Below are 15,000 nucleotides of genomic sequence, written 5' to 3' on the forward strand. Positions count from 1 at the left end.
CATGTCAGACCATCCACCCTGCAAAGCCGGGGAAGGAAGGAGGGAAGTCTCCCCTGGAAGAATATACTCGTGCCGGCTTCCGTTTTCTAACTCCTGGAGTAAGGAACATCAGATCAATCTGTGTTGCTGAGCCAGCATCTGATGAACGGGATCCCGCGTTTGTTGACGGTAAGCTCTTGCAACCGTCTCATTGCAAGGTCTTGAGAATGCAATAGAGAGTGACTTACAGCCCCGGACCGCCACACGTTGGGTAATGTGTCCTGTTGATTGACACTTTGGAGGGCGACCAGCAAGGTCTCCGCTGCCACAAGGATGACAATCTTGGCCTCCAGGAGCCGCTCCTCGGGTTATGAGACTGTCTTATGGTGTCCTGCAGGTGTGTCCTGTAGGTGATGGAGCCTGCAGGTGTGTCCTGTAGGTGGTGTGTGTCCTGCAGGTGTGTCCTGTAGGTGGTGTGTGTCCTGCAGATGTGTCCTGTAGGTGGTGTGTGTCCTGCAGGTGTGTCTTGTAGGTGGTGGAGCCTGCAGGTGTGTCCTGTATGTGGTGTGTGTCCTGCAGGTGTGTTCTGTAGGTGGTGTGTGTCCTGCAGGTGTGTGTGCAGGTGGTGGAGCCTGGCTCAGTGCCTGCTAGAGCCGGCCCAACAACCCATTAGATGCAAGTTGCATAAAACGTAATTAAATTCATAGTTGAAAAGCCTAAGGCGAATTATCTAACATGTTGTTAGAGATTCAGCAACTCTTAAACTAACGTTGCAAGTAGCACGAGCTATGGTCGAGAGAGCCGATCGGCCGAGCGGACAGCACGCTGGACTTGTGATCCTGTGGTCCTGGGTTCGATCCCAGGCGCCGACGAGAAACAATGGGCAGAGTTTCTTTCACCCTATGCCCCTGTTACCTAGCAGTAAAATAGGTACCTGGGTGTTAGTCAGCTGTCACGGGCTGCTTCCTGGGGGTGGAGGCCTGGTCGAAGACCGGGCCGCGGGGACACTAAAGCCCCGAAATCATCTCAAGATAACCTCAAGAAGATGGTGATCCCGTAATGGACTTTGTTATCAAATCAGGTTTCCCGCTCGTTGATATTAATATTATATGGATCAAACTAAATATTATTATATAGTTTTTTAATATTTTAATTTTGTTTAATATTATATATATTGATATTAATATAATATTAATCAAACCATTTTAATATATAAAATATAAGCTAATTTAAAAATTTATTCTCAACCCTAAAGGCAAAATGTGTAATAATATATGTTTTAATTTATTTTAGTATTTCACTAGAATATGTGGTTTAATTTCGCTTATATTTGTGTTAATATATTTTATAAGTTTATTTTTAAAGTTGCACTTAAACGGATTTTGTTTAATGTCCACGTTAACGGTTATAATATTATTTTCAGTAACATTCGTAATTTTTTTTTCTTTTGCAGTTCGTCCACTTGGTTTAAATCCCTATTGCTCAATTTATTCCATTTTCCTTAATAGATCGACACTGTAATTTTCATTTTGAACAACATATATATATATATGAAGTGAATTTTTGGAATTTAGGGAATAAACTAAATATATTATTTGTTATCGAGTTGAAATATGATCAAATGAGTAAGTTTCCCCCCCATAAAAATCCTGCTCGTTAGGCGGCAAGAGTGAGGAGGTGAGGCAGGTGTAGTCAGTTAACAAGTCCGAAACTGCTCAGTCAGGCCGTTGTTGTCACGGCCGGAGGGTGTCAGGAGCGGCCCTTACGTCCCCTCCTGCTTGACGCCATTCTTGTCAGTGCGGTCACCAGTAGGCCAGTGGGTACGTGCCCTGCCCTGGCCAGTGGGTACGTGCCCTGCCCTGGCCAATGGGTACGTGCCCTGCCCTGGCCAGTGGGTACGTGACCCCCCATGGTTAGTGGGTACGTGCCCCCCCATGACCAGTGGGTACGTGGCCCCCCATGGCCAGTGGGTACGTGCCCTGCCCTGGCCAGTGGGTACGTGACCCCCCATGGTTAGTGGGTACGTGCCCCCCCATGACCAGTGGGTACGTGACCCCCCATGGTTAGTGGGTACGTGCCCCCCCCATGACCAGTGGGTACGTGCCCCCCCATGACCAGTGGGTACGTGCCCCCCCATGACCAGTGGGTACGTGCCCCCCATGACCAGTGGGTACGTGCCCCCCCATGACCAGTGGGTACGTGCCCCCCCATGACCAGTGGGTACGTGCCCCCCCATGACCAGTGGGTACGTGCCCTGCCCTGGCCAATGGGTACGTGCCCCCCCCCCACCTACAGTGGCCTTCACAGTGGTAATTTATTTCACCTGAACCAATTTGGAACTAATTGCCCGCGTGCGTTCAAGTGTTTTTATTTGTTGAAAAGTGCGTCGTGTCAACGGAACTTCTGATATAAATTATATAACATTTGTTTAATGCGACCCATCGGGAACACCAATGGCTTTTAAACAGGACCTGTTGTGCATCAGTCACTAGTGTAAACAGGACCTTCGGTGCGCCAGTGACTTGTTTAAACAGGACCCAGCGATGTAACAATTACTACTACTGTCAATAGACTTTGGGTACATCCAATGGCCAGTGTAAACAGGACCCTGGATACATCAATGACCAGTCTAAACAGGACCTTGCATACACCAATGACCAGTGTAAACAGGACCTTGCATACATCAATGACCAGTGTAAACAGGACCTTGCATCAATGACCTTCATTAACCACATCATTGAACACATATTAATGTGCTTTATATATATGAAAATAGCGAAATAAAATAAAAAAAAGAAAAGAAAAAAAGTGCCAAATTTTTTAGTCATTAATAATAAATATTTTGTGAAAAGAAACAAAAATGTTGCATGTGTGTGTTTTTGTTGCTGTTGTTGTTACAACCAAAAATATAATAGTTTGAGAAAAGACAAAAAAAAGTTCAGATTTCATCGTGTGAAAGAAATCGACAGCGAGTGAAATAAATTTGGCGGCGAGTGAAATAAATCGACAGCGAGTGAAATAAATCGGCGCAGTGAGTGAAAGAAATCTGCAGCGAGTGAAAGAAATCGACAGCGCGTGAAAGAAATCGACAGCGCGTGAAAGAAATCGACAGCGAGTGAAAGAAATCGACTGCCGTCTCGGCCTTGGTCAACACCTACAACATACGCAAGTAAGTCCATTGTCTTCATTCCAGTGTCATTCCACCAAGTCCAATGTTATTGCATAAGGTCCAGTAAGCTTCTTCATTCACCACTAAGCTTATCAGGCATCCGTAACTAAGTGCAGCTTGACCACTAAGATCGTTAAAGATTGCCTCCAAAAGACTCTTAACGCCTCTCGTAAGAACGTTACTGTATTGCCGAAGTTCAAATTCAAATTTGAATGATGTAACGGTTTCCTGAGATTCAAATCTCATATTTAAGATTTGTTTTTGGAAGATTTTTAGACATGACCCTCCATGATTTTTAGACATGATTTTAGACATGAAAATAGCCTCTAAACTGCCTTCTTTGAGGGAGTTTAGAGGATATTTTCACTAAATTTGTTAAAGCACTTTCAGACATATTTGAACACGTTCGCATTTTCCGTTTCCTCGATACGTAGCCTAAGATGTTTATTTGTGAAGTTATGAGATAATGTGACGATATAATTCTATGTGCGTATGGTGGCTACGGAAACACATGTTACATGTAGCCTATATGTAAACTTAAGAATAATAAAGCCTTTATGCTGCCATATTTATTAGGTAAACAGTTTATATTTAGACTTTATTAGTTATAAGACTATGTATATACGTGTACTAATTCGTTATAAAGTCTTTTATCTTTTAAGTACTTTAAGAGATTAGTTTTTAATCTAAATTAGTCTTATTACTTGTAAAGTCTATTTGAAGATTAATTATATAAAAAGCCTATTTGAATATTAATTATTTAGAAAGTCTATTTGAAGATTAATGATTTAGAAAGTATGTTTTGAAGAATTATTATTTAGAAAGTTTATATGAAGGCATATATTTATTATTAAGTCTATATGTAGACTTTACAAATAGACTTTGTTATAAGGAGTTAAATTGAATTGTTAGATGTTGTTGAAATGCCAGATCTCTCCGGGATGATAATTAGAGATGGGCAAGTGCTCGTTTTAAGGGAATTGAAATGGTCCATACTGGTTTAATTATTTTTTTTTGTGGAAAGGGTATATGAATTTTTCAAGAGTTCTGATGGGGTACTGATATCCATTCCTGTTTTCTGAAAGGGTAAATGCCCGTTTCACGTGTGTTTCAAGATGGTCAGTGCCAGTTTCACGTGTTTCAAGGCGGTCAGTGCCCGTTTCACGTGTGTTTCAAGGCGGTCAGTGCCCATTTCACGTGTGTTTCAAGGGGTCAGTGCCCGTTTCACGTGTGTTTCAAGGGGTCAGTGCCCGTTTCACGTGTGTTTCAAGGGTCAGTATCCGTTTCACGTGTGTTTCAAGGGTCAGTGTCCGTTTCACGTGTGTTTCAAGGGGTCAATGCCCGTTTCACGTGTATTTCAAGGGGTCAGTGCCCGTTTCACGTGTATTTCAAGGGGGTCAGTGTCCGTTTCCTGTTTACTGGAAAGGTCAGTGACATTTTCACATGTACTGCTAGAGCTACTTCCCCTCCCCCCCCTCGATATATTTAATCAATGGGTGAAAAAATTTTAATTAAAATAACAGACCAGCCCCGCGCCTCATATCTATAGAGGGGACAAATTTCAGCGCGATCTGTCAGTGAAGTGATTAATTAAGTCACCCAGTGACGCATGTCTACATGTATGTGTGTGTTTGTGTGTGTGTGTTTGTGTGTGTATTCTAGTTGTATTCACCTAGTTGTGTTTGGGGGGGGGGGAGGGTAGAGTTTTTGCTCTTTCGGCCCGCCTCTCAACTGTCAATCAACTGTTTACTAACTACTTTTTTTTCCAAACCACACACACACACACCCACCCCAGGAAGCAGCCCGTGACAGCTGACTAACTCCAAGGTACTTATTTACTGCTAGGTAACAGGGGCATTCAGGGTGAAAGAAACTTTGAGACGTGTGTGTGTGTGTTGTGTGTTGTGTGTGTGTGTGTGTGTGTGTGTGTGTGTGTGTGTGTGTGTGTGTGTGTGTGTGTGTGTGTGTGTGTGTGTGTGTGTGTGTGTGCGGATCCCAGCGAACAATTAACACTTGATGAATAATGGGAAAATTTACTAAAAAGAAGGAAAAGTGAAACAAAAAAGCGCCTTCACGTTCTTTTGCGGATTTAGATAAGAACGTAAGAACAAGCGAAGATAAGAACACTGGAACAGAAGACACTGCAGAAGACTCATTGGCCCACAGGACGCTGCTCTTATGTTTGTCCAACCAAACCCATTCATATACATGTCTAACCTACGCTTGAAACAATCCAGGGATCCTACGTCTGTTATGTCACCCAATACATCCTTCCATTCACCTCCACGTGAAGAACTATAGATCCACAATCGTCTCGGCCACTAACCTAAATTTAATCTGCATATACTCTTAGTAGAAGAAAAAATACTATTTTATAGTATTATGAGCCATCATTCGAGCATGACAATTTCATCACACATGAAATTTTCTCAGATATAAAAAAAATCTTCTCATACTCTTAGTAGAAGAAAAAATACTATTTTATAGTATTATGAGCCATCATTCGAGCATGACAATTTCATCACACATCAAATTTTCTCAGATATAAACAAAATCTTCTCATACTCTTAGTAGAAGAAAAAAATACTATTTTATAGTATTATGAGCCATCATTCGAGCATGACAATTTCATCACATATCAATTTTTTTCATATATAACAATAGGCATTTTCTCCGGGTCTTTTGGTGAATCAAAGCCCTGAGCCAGACGGGGTTCGAGTCTGGGAGTTGTGCAGGTGAATGATGGCGTCACATAAATCAAGACTCTTCCAATATCTGGCCACCTGTCCGGGACACAATAAAAACCAACTCTCCAGCTGGCAACACCGATGGCAATAATTCTACAGGAATCAATGCAGGAAAAATGCCGGACATCTTTTGGAAGGATCTCTGATGGGGCTGTGAATATGTCGTATGTCTTCTCCCGGCGCGGGCCAGGTCCCACAGCTTTAGGGGGGGGGGGGCCTTGACCCTCGTATGTCCTGCCAGGTGGGACTCGTAGGACATACGAGGACATCGTAGACTCGCTGTAGCAGTCTACGATGTCTCCATTTTTTGTAATGCAAGGCTACAGGGTGTATGTGAGAGTGTCGTCAGTCGCTAGGGATGTCAGCTGAGGTGTCAGGCAGCAGTGATATCAGCTCACAGTTCAGTCAGTCGCCAGGGTATATATATATATATATATATATATATATATATATATATATATATATATATATATATATATAATATATAATATTTATATATATATATATATATATATATATATATATATATATAATATATAATATATATATATATATATATATATATATATATATATATATATATATATATATATATATATATATATATGTACCTGAATTTACCCGAAGGCCACCATTTCTCTAGTGGTCTCGACGGGGACAGGAAGCCGGGGGCTTGTCGGAGAAATAGCCACTAAATTCTAACCTTGACAAATGCAATTTATGAGGATAGAAACAAACAAAGGGGGGGGGGGGGAGGGGGACATAATCGGAAGCTGTACGGCAGACTTTAGCATGATAGAGTCGGCAGTGTTGCATACCTTGCAACTGCTCCCTTCGAAGGCTCGAAGTTGTATCACCGTTCTCTCACCTAATAACCCCCCCCCCCCCCGCAATGTTTTTTTTTGCGGAATCGAACCAATCGCGTTTTCTATGCATAGGCTTGGATAGGTTAGGTGGGTTGCGTGGGTTCGCGCCAAATCACTTTGAAATCGACGCTTCTCAGATCGTGAAATCTGGGCTCGATGCACAGCTCACAAAAGGCTCGCCGCGCTCAGCTTGAGCAGTAAGCTTATAAACACACTTGAGCTTAGTGCTCGGAGGCGAGGATATAAACACGTGTTTTATGGACTTTCTCTAGTTTTATGTATCATGTTTCCCGTATCCGCTCTTTTATTGACGGTAAACCAGCGCCCAGGTTTATCACGCCAACGGCCGCTTTAAAATCATATATAATCTATTTTGATTATATATATATATATATATATATATATATATATATATATATATATATATATATATACATAATCAGTAGTGAGCGCTGAGACAGGTTACCTTGAGGTGCTTCCGGGGCTTAGCGTCCCCGCGGCCCGGTCGTCGACCAGGCCTCCTGGTTGCTGGACTGATCAACCAGGCTGTTGGACGCAGGTACAGAGTGATGTGGACGTGTTGTCGAGCCTGCTCGCACACACAGCTCCTGTTGCAAGCAGGTTGATATGCAACTCCCCTATAGTCAATATGGGATTCTCTTAACGGATATGACGAAGAGATTATTATAAGGATGGTAAATCACGATGCTTACCTCTAAGGAGACGTTAGATGTTCAACGTTAGATTATCTGAACATTACCATAACGAAGCGGTCCTCAATACCTTATCTGTGATTCCTATTACAACGTTCTATACGAACGTTGTAATTACAACGTTCGTATAGAACGTTCCTACACTCACACCCCAACATATCCCAGTAGGCTCAGGACTCTGTACATCAGTTGATTGACGGTTGAGAGGCGGGACCAAAGAGCCAAAGCTCAACCCCCGCAACCACAACAACTAGGTGAGTATATCCTGACCAACAACCCTGAAATAATCTACACATACAATTTTTATAATTGTTAATACAGTATCAAAATACAATTTTTAATGTTAATTCATGCCACAGTTATCCTAAAGCTGCTCAAACGAGCACTTCACATATGTGTTCTCAAGAGCCATTAACTCTCATAAATACAAGCGTATTTAAAAACTAATCACTTCCGGTTCAATACACACTCGTATATTAACTCTGAACTTAATGATCATTATGCGATTTCTGCCGTGTATGTATTTTTTCGCCCCCAGTAGCAATTAAATTCATTGCTATTCATGCTTTATATAGAAATAAAAATTTCACTTTAGGGAGCATTCAGAACTGAAGCCGCACAGAAGGGGAATATAACTATATATTGTCAGAGACCAATGGTGTGTGGGTGTTTTACACTCGTGTGGAGCTGAGTGTATATTTTAGGAGTGGGGTGTAAGGGTGATGGTGAGGGTGTAAGGGTGATGGTGGGGGTGTAAGGGTGATGGTGCGGGTGTAAGGGTGATGGTGAGGGTGTAAGGGTGATGGTGAGGGTGTAAGGGTGATGGTGGGGGTGTAAGGGTGATGGTGGGGGTGTAAGGGTGATGGTGAGGGTGTAAGGGTGATGGTGAGGGTGTAAGGGTGATGGTGAGGGTGTTGATGGTGGGGGTGTAGGGGTTATGTTTGGCATTGTTATTCGTCATTTTCGATCTTATTGTTAAAGTATTGCTTCTTAAAAATAAAAATAATAAAAATGAAAATAATGTATATTCGGATCTGGGAGAGAGAGAGAGAGAGAGAGAGAGAGAGAGAGAGAGAGAGAGAGAGAGAGAGAGAGAGAGAGAGGGAGGGAGGGAGGGAGGAAGAGAGGGAGAGAGGGAGGGAGAGAGAGAGAGAGAGAGAGAGAGAGAGAGAGAGAGAGAGAGAGAGAGAGAGAGAGAGAGAGAGAGAGCGTAGTCTTTTCACAGGAGCAAAACCTTGGTAAAATTATTAATCTAGAATTAAATCACTAACTATTTTAACTTAAAACAAAGTCATTAATCCTTCAACAACTTTAAGGAGCAACATTACAATAAAGAATATAATGTACATACAAGATAAAAATATCTTCAAGATATCTTTTATCAAGATAAAATATAAAAAAAAAGATATCTTGTATAAAAACCTTTAAACGAGATAATGCTCTTGTTCTTGAAACATATTTAAATTCCTTAAAAATAAAAAATCTCGCTTGAACATCCTAGTCAGTGATCTAGATGCAACATATTATGCGAATTTTTAATTATGCAACTTTTTTTTCTAACTGATTCATGCATTTTCATCTGATTTCGCGTAAATACTAACAGCGCCCCTAATGGCTTCCTGACTGAATTGATAATATAAGAACGAAGTTTGCTTTGATTTCCTCCGTTTTTTGTTTTTTTAAGTTCGGTAAACAACGCCATCTATTGGCCAGAATCTTACGTAAACAAATGTGTCTGGACGTCATTGGTGGGTGGGGGCGGGGGGGGGGGGGGTGGTTTGGGGGGTCCGCCATCTTTCCTAACTAAACATTTCTATATTTTGCGATCTTATATTATATATTTAGCATTTTATATTTAGCATTTTATATCCAAAATAAGGTTGGGAATCAATTTGAATATTACTGTTTACAATTAAAAATATTGTTTGATATATTATTAGGGAAAACTGTTGCATTTTATAATAAAACAAATCATTTTACTATAAACTAAATTCTTGAAAATAAAATTAAAATTAAAATTACTTTTCTAAATACAAAACTAAACTTTATTCATAAATTGTATGAATAAAAATACATTTGATGAATGACAGTTTTAAATTAGTCTGAAGTAGTTTTTATTGGTACCATTTTGTGTGTAAATATGACGCAATTGCTGGTATTTTCAACTTGCATAAACGACACGATTATTGCCCTTTTAGAAGTCTTTTTTGAGTGCCTGTAAAGTCAAGGAAGCTGTTGTTGAATGACATCCGCATCGCCATTCTCAGAGGACGCCCATAAAAAGAGGCAATTGACGGACCCTCTTAAAGGTCACGTGACTATTATAGAGCTGAATGACCTTACTCCTTGTGGTCGTAGAGTGTTATTGAAAATGACCCGAAAGACTTTGGTAAATAATTCAGGCACGAGTCTTATTTCTTAGGTTTTATCGCCCTTGAAAGTGGGAAAAATGTCAACAAAGTCATTTTTACACCTATTATAGGATTAGCACGTTTCGCTAAGTTGAACTTCAGCATCTTCAGAGGGTGAGAGGAAGTGTAGTGAAAACAGCAATTCAAGGAAAAAATAGTGAAAAAAGGAATTCAATTCGAATATAGTCGTCTCTCTCTCTCTCTCTCTCTCTCTCTCTCTCTCTCTCTCTCTCTCTCTCTCTCTCTCTCTCTCTCTCTCTCTCTCTCTCTCTCTCTCTCTCTCTCTCTCTCTCTCTCTCTCGCAGGAGCCAGAGAGTAACAGTCAGGGGCAAGAAGTCAGACTGGCGAACCGTAACGAGTGGAGTACCTCAAGGATCGGTGCTGGGACCAGTTCTATTTCTATTATACGTGAACGACATGTCTACTGGAGTCGAGTCCTATATGTCGATATTCGTGGATGACGCGAAATTAATGAGACGAGTTGTAACATATGAGGATTGTAGGATCCTCCAAGAGGACTTGAACAAGATGCAGCGATGGTCAGACAAATGGCTACTGGAGTTCAACACGAGGAAGTGTAAAGTTATGGAACTGGTATTAGTTAACAGAGACCAAAAGGACAGTACAGCATGAAGGGAAACAACCTTCCTATGACGATATGAGAAAGAGACCTGGTAGTGGACATAACACCAAATCTAACTCCTGAGGCACATATAAATCCGATAACTACAGCAGCGTACTCTACACTGGCAAACGTTTGAACGTCAGTTCTGAAGCCTAAGTAAGAAGGCATTCAGAGTGCTTTACACTGCCTACGTGAGACCAGTCTTTGAGTATGCAGCGCCATCATGGAGCCCCCACCTAAAGAAACACATTAAGAAACTGGAAAAGGTTAACAAATTTGCGACGAGGTTAGTCCGGAGTTGCAAGGGACTTGGATATGAAGAGCGACTGAAGGAACTGAACCTGACGACGTTAGAAAAAATAAAGAGGGAGCGGGGAGATGTGATGGCAACATTCAATATACTTAGGAGGGATTGACAGAGTGGAAATAGACGAAAGGTTGACACGGAATTCCAACTGAACAAGGGGCCATAGGTGGAAGCCGGAAACTTAGATGACTCATAGAGATGTTAGAAATATTTCTTTTCGCGTGAGAGTAGTGGGGAAGTGAAATGACCTAAAGGAGTACATTGTGGAAACAAACACTATTCTTAGCTAGAAAACTATGAATGATAGAAAATAAGGACAGGAATCATTGCTTTAAACAACAGAAGGCTAGAAAAGGCGGGATCCTAAGAGCCAACACCCGATCCTACAGGCACAAATAGGTGAGTACACCCACATACACACACAACACACACACACACACACACACACACACACACACACACACACACACACACACACACACACACACACACACACACACATTCAGAACTTCATTCAGAAACCTAAATGAGGAGGCTTTTAGGGCGCTTTACACTGCCTACGTGAGACCCGTCTTAGAGTATGCCGCGCCATCATGGAGCCCCCACCTGAAGAAACACATAAAGAAACTGGAGAAGGTTCAGAGGTTTGCGACGAGGCTTGTCCCAGAGTTACGAGGGATGGGATATGAAGAGCGTCTGAAGGAACTGAACCTTACGACACTAGAGAAAAGAAGGGAGAGAGGAGATATGATAGGGACATATAAAATACTCAGGGGAATTGACAAAGTGGAAATAGATGAAATGTTCACACGTAATAATAACAGAACGAGGGGACATGGGTGGAAACTGGAAACTCAGATGAGTCACAGAGATGTTAGGAAGTTTTCTTTTAGCGTGAGAGTAGTGGAAAAATGGAATGCACTTCAGGAACAGGTTGTGGAAGCAAATACTATTCATACTTTTAAAACTAGGTATGATAGGGAAATGGGACAGGAGTCATTGCTGTAAACAACCGATAGCTAGAAAGGCGGGATCCAAGAGTCAATGCTCGATACTGCAAACACAAATAGGTGAGTACACATTCATCCCCATCCACTGCATCTAAACTCGTCCAAATTATAAGGAGTGTATTAGTGTTTCTGCAGATCATCCCTGTCTTACATTCCCCCTTGACTTGTGGGTGCAGGAGTGGAGAGCGTCTCTACCGTGAAGTTAGGCTCTTGCCACACATAAATATCTCTCTTTCTGTCTCTCTGTTCTGGAAGGTTTTGCAGAGACAATTCCGCGCGAAAGCCTTTCCCAATTTCTATGGCCAAAAGCTCTTAGGACTGACCAGTATGATATGTGTTGCGTATGTTGGGAAGGGAAGGAGGGTATCGCATACACATACACATACACATACACACACACACACACACACACATAACTCATACACTAGCGCAATGGGCTACGTCGTCGGAGCATAATCGGCGATCTTGGATTCGAATTTCACCGGAGGACATAAGTGTTTGGTTGGCAGTTTATTTCATCTGGTGCTTCTGTTCACCTAGTAGTAAAATGGGTACCTAGGATTCAGGCAGCTGTTGTGGGATGCATTATGGGAACTGGCCAGTTGTTAGACTAGTAGATATGACTGAGGAAATAGGTTGGAAATCGTTACAGTACACAACCGACGGTCAGAGAGGCTGAGTGTGGGAGCTAGAGCTTTATCTTCACACACACACACACACACACACACACACACACACACACACACACACACACACACACACACACACACACACACACACACACACACACACACACACACACACACACACACACACACACAGCCTCGCGGCTGAGTGGACAGCGCTTGGGGGTCGTAGTCCTAATGGCCCGGGTCCGTTCCCGGCGGAGGCGCAAACAAATGGACAGAGTTTCTTTCACCCTGATACCCCTATTCACCTATCGGTAAATAGGTACCTGGGAGTTTGACAGCTGCTACGGGCTGCTTCCTGGGGATGTGTATGCGTGCGTGTGTGTGTTAGAAAGAAATATATGTATTAGACATAATAGAGGAAAATAGATTGGTTAGAAAGGCGGGGTCCAAGAGCTAAAAAGCTCGATTCTGCAGATACAAATAGTAAATACACACATATAAACGAACACACACAAACTCAGGAAAAAAATACATTAGATCAAAGTCTCAGAAACACAAATTGTACTTATATTTTGTAATAAGTGACGTAATATAAATCCGTCATGAATGAATAGGTTGTAAAAATATGCACCCTTTCCCCCCCCACATATATTCATCCCCCTCTCTCTTTACTTTCTCCTTTCCCATTTCCCCTTTCCCCTGCACCCTCTCTCTCTCTCTTCCCCCCTCCCACTCAAACTTCACCCACTCCTGTACCTAGTGACGGTTGGCGTCATTATAGTTCCCTGTTACATTAAAGTGTTTGTGGGAAGCTTGTGTGTGTGTATGCTGAGGTCCCCCTTGGCCGCCCCTGCAAGCCAGGCGGCTTTGTCTCCCGTGTGCTCCCAAGGGCCACTTTTCCTCATCAAGGAGATGGCCCGTCGACGTTTGATGTTGGGAGGCGTAACACGGTCTAGGCCCCGGGCTCCGACTCGACGAAAGAGGGCGCGGAAAAAAATTTTCCATAAGGCTTGTAAGATACATACCACCGAATGGGATAATCGCCAGTAGCATAGATCATCATATAGCACGCTTTTACCCCCCCCCCCCCGCACCTCACCCGTGCTTATCACTAGAGTTAGACTTTGGAATAGGGTGTCGGAAGTGTCACTTTTGTTGGGTATAATTAGTCGGCTTTTGTTATTGTTTCCAGAGAAACAAAATCCCTGGTGTCAGACAAAATTATATTTATCCACAGGAGGGCCTTGGTTTTTTTACACTTTTTTTTACACATTTGTTTTACCTAATATAATCTATTGCTTTATAACATAAACAATAAATGTATTAATGTCAATTATTGACTGTATCATAATTAATAGTGGCAATTTTTTGCAAATAAATTAGCATTAATTTTAGGGTAAATTCTATATATTGCCTTTGATGTTAAAACAAACGATTATTTACATAATCAAATATGAAGCATTTTCATCAACCATTCATTAGTGATGTGAATTTAAATGTCTTAGAAGCGAATTAAATTAATAATTTTTAATTAATATTATTAGTAATGTTATAAATGCTTTTCTACTTGTATAGTTTTAATTTTATACTAAATAGGCCATTTTTTGTATATATCTTAGTGAGTCTAAATGATTGCTTATCCGTTTATTCGCTTATCCGTTTATTCGCTTATCCGTTTATTCGCTTATCCGTTTATTCGCTTATCCGTTTATTCGCTTATCCGTTTATTCGAACGAGGCATCAATGATTTGATTATGGAACAGAACAAATTTTGGTACGTTTTCTGGTAATAAAAAATAACGGAAAACTAAAATATAATAAAAATAATAAAATAATAATACAATATAAAATAATAATAAAATATAAAATAATAAAATATAATTTTTTTTCGGAAAAACTTCTTGGAATAAAATTATGCACCTACCAATTTAGGTAAAGATTATGATAGTAGGATAGTACAGTGTATCCAATTTTGGCATAGATTCTGTTAGTATAATATTACGGTGTATCCAAATTTGATAAAGTTTCTGGCAGTTAAATTTGGCTGAATTGTTTCAAAGTTTCTTGTGGTTAGCTGTAACTCTCTCTATGGAATATTGCTGTGCAGTTCCTGGGTGGTTCTAAAGTAGTCACGGAGTAGTTTAGAGTAGTCTCCTGGTGTAATCCTGGCATAGTTATTGAGTATAGAGCACCTCGATAACTACTGCTACTCGGAACTACGCTCCAGGTAAGGCAGAAGTCGTCAGAACTGGCTGCAATCGCTGCAAGCGTGCAAGTTGCACAGATTGATTGATGAAGATTAAGCCACCCTAAAGGTGGCACGGGCATGAATAGCCCGCAAAAAAAGTTGCACATACCAAGAGGCGTATATATATGTGTGCAACTGAGGATCAACTTACACCTCATGGTTGAGGGGAATGTGGCAACTCCTCGTCAACTTCTCAACACAAAAGAATTTCATGGACTTTAGGTCTCTTTGTGTGATGCAGCTTTGATCTTCCAGCAGCGTCCTGCGCCGGTGATAATATTCGTCCAGTGTAA

At 41.3% G+C, this 15,000-nt stretch overlaps 1 long non-coding RNA gene across 4 annotated transcripts in view; it reads left to right on the forward strand.

The window, feature by feature from the left end:
- Positions 1–15,000, forward strand: part of LOC138365529 (uncharacterized) — a 560,302-nt gene that overhangs the window by 31,457 nt on the left and 513,845 nt on the right. Inside the window, exon 1 of one of the 4 annotated variants that reach the window (XR_011228889.1) lies at positions 2,798–3,148. The exons of 2 other annotated variants lie outside the window; for them this stretch is intronic. This is a non-coding gene — a long non-coding RNA (uncharacterized lncRNA). Of the gene's footprint in view, positions 1–2,797; positions 3,149–15,000 lie in introns of those variants that run through there. One more of the 4 variants, XR_011228888.1, reaches the window with a different exon arrangement.

This window comes from Procambarus clarkii, chromosome 17 (assembly GCF_040958095.1).
Source record: "Procambarus clarkii isolate CNS0578487 chromosome 17, FALCON_Pclarkii_2.0, whole genome shotgun sequence".
NCBI lineage: Eukaryota > Metazoa > Arthropoda > Malacostraca > Decapoda > Cambaridae > Procambarus > Procambarus clarkii.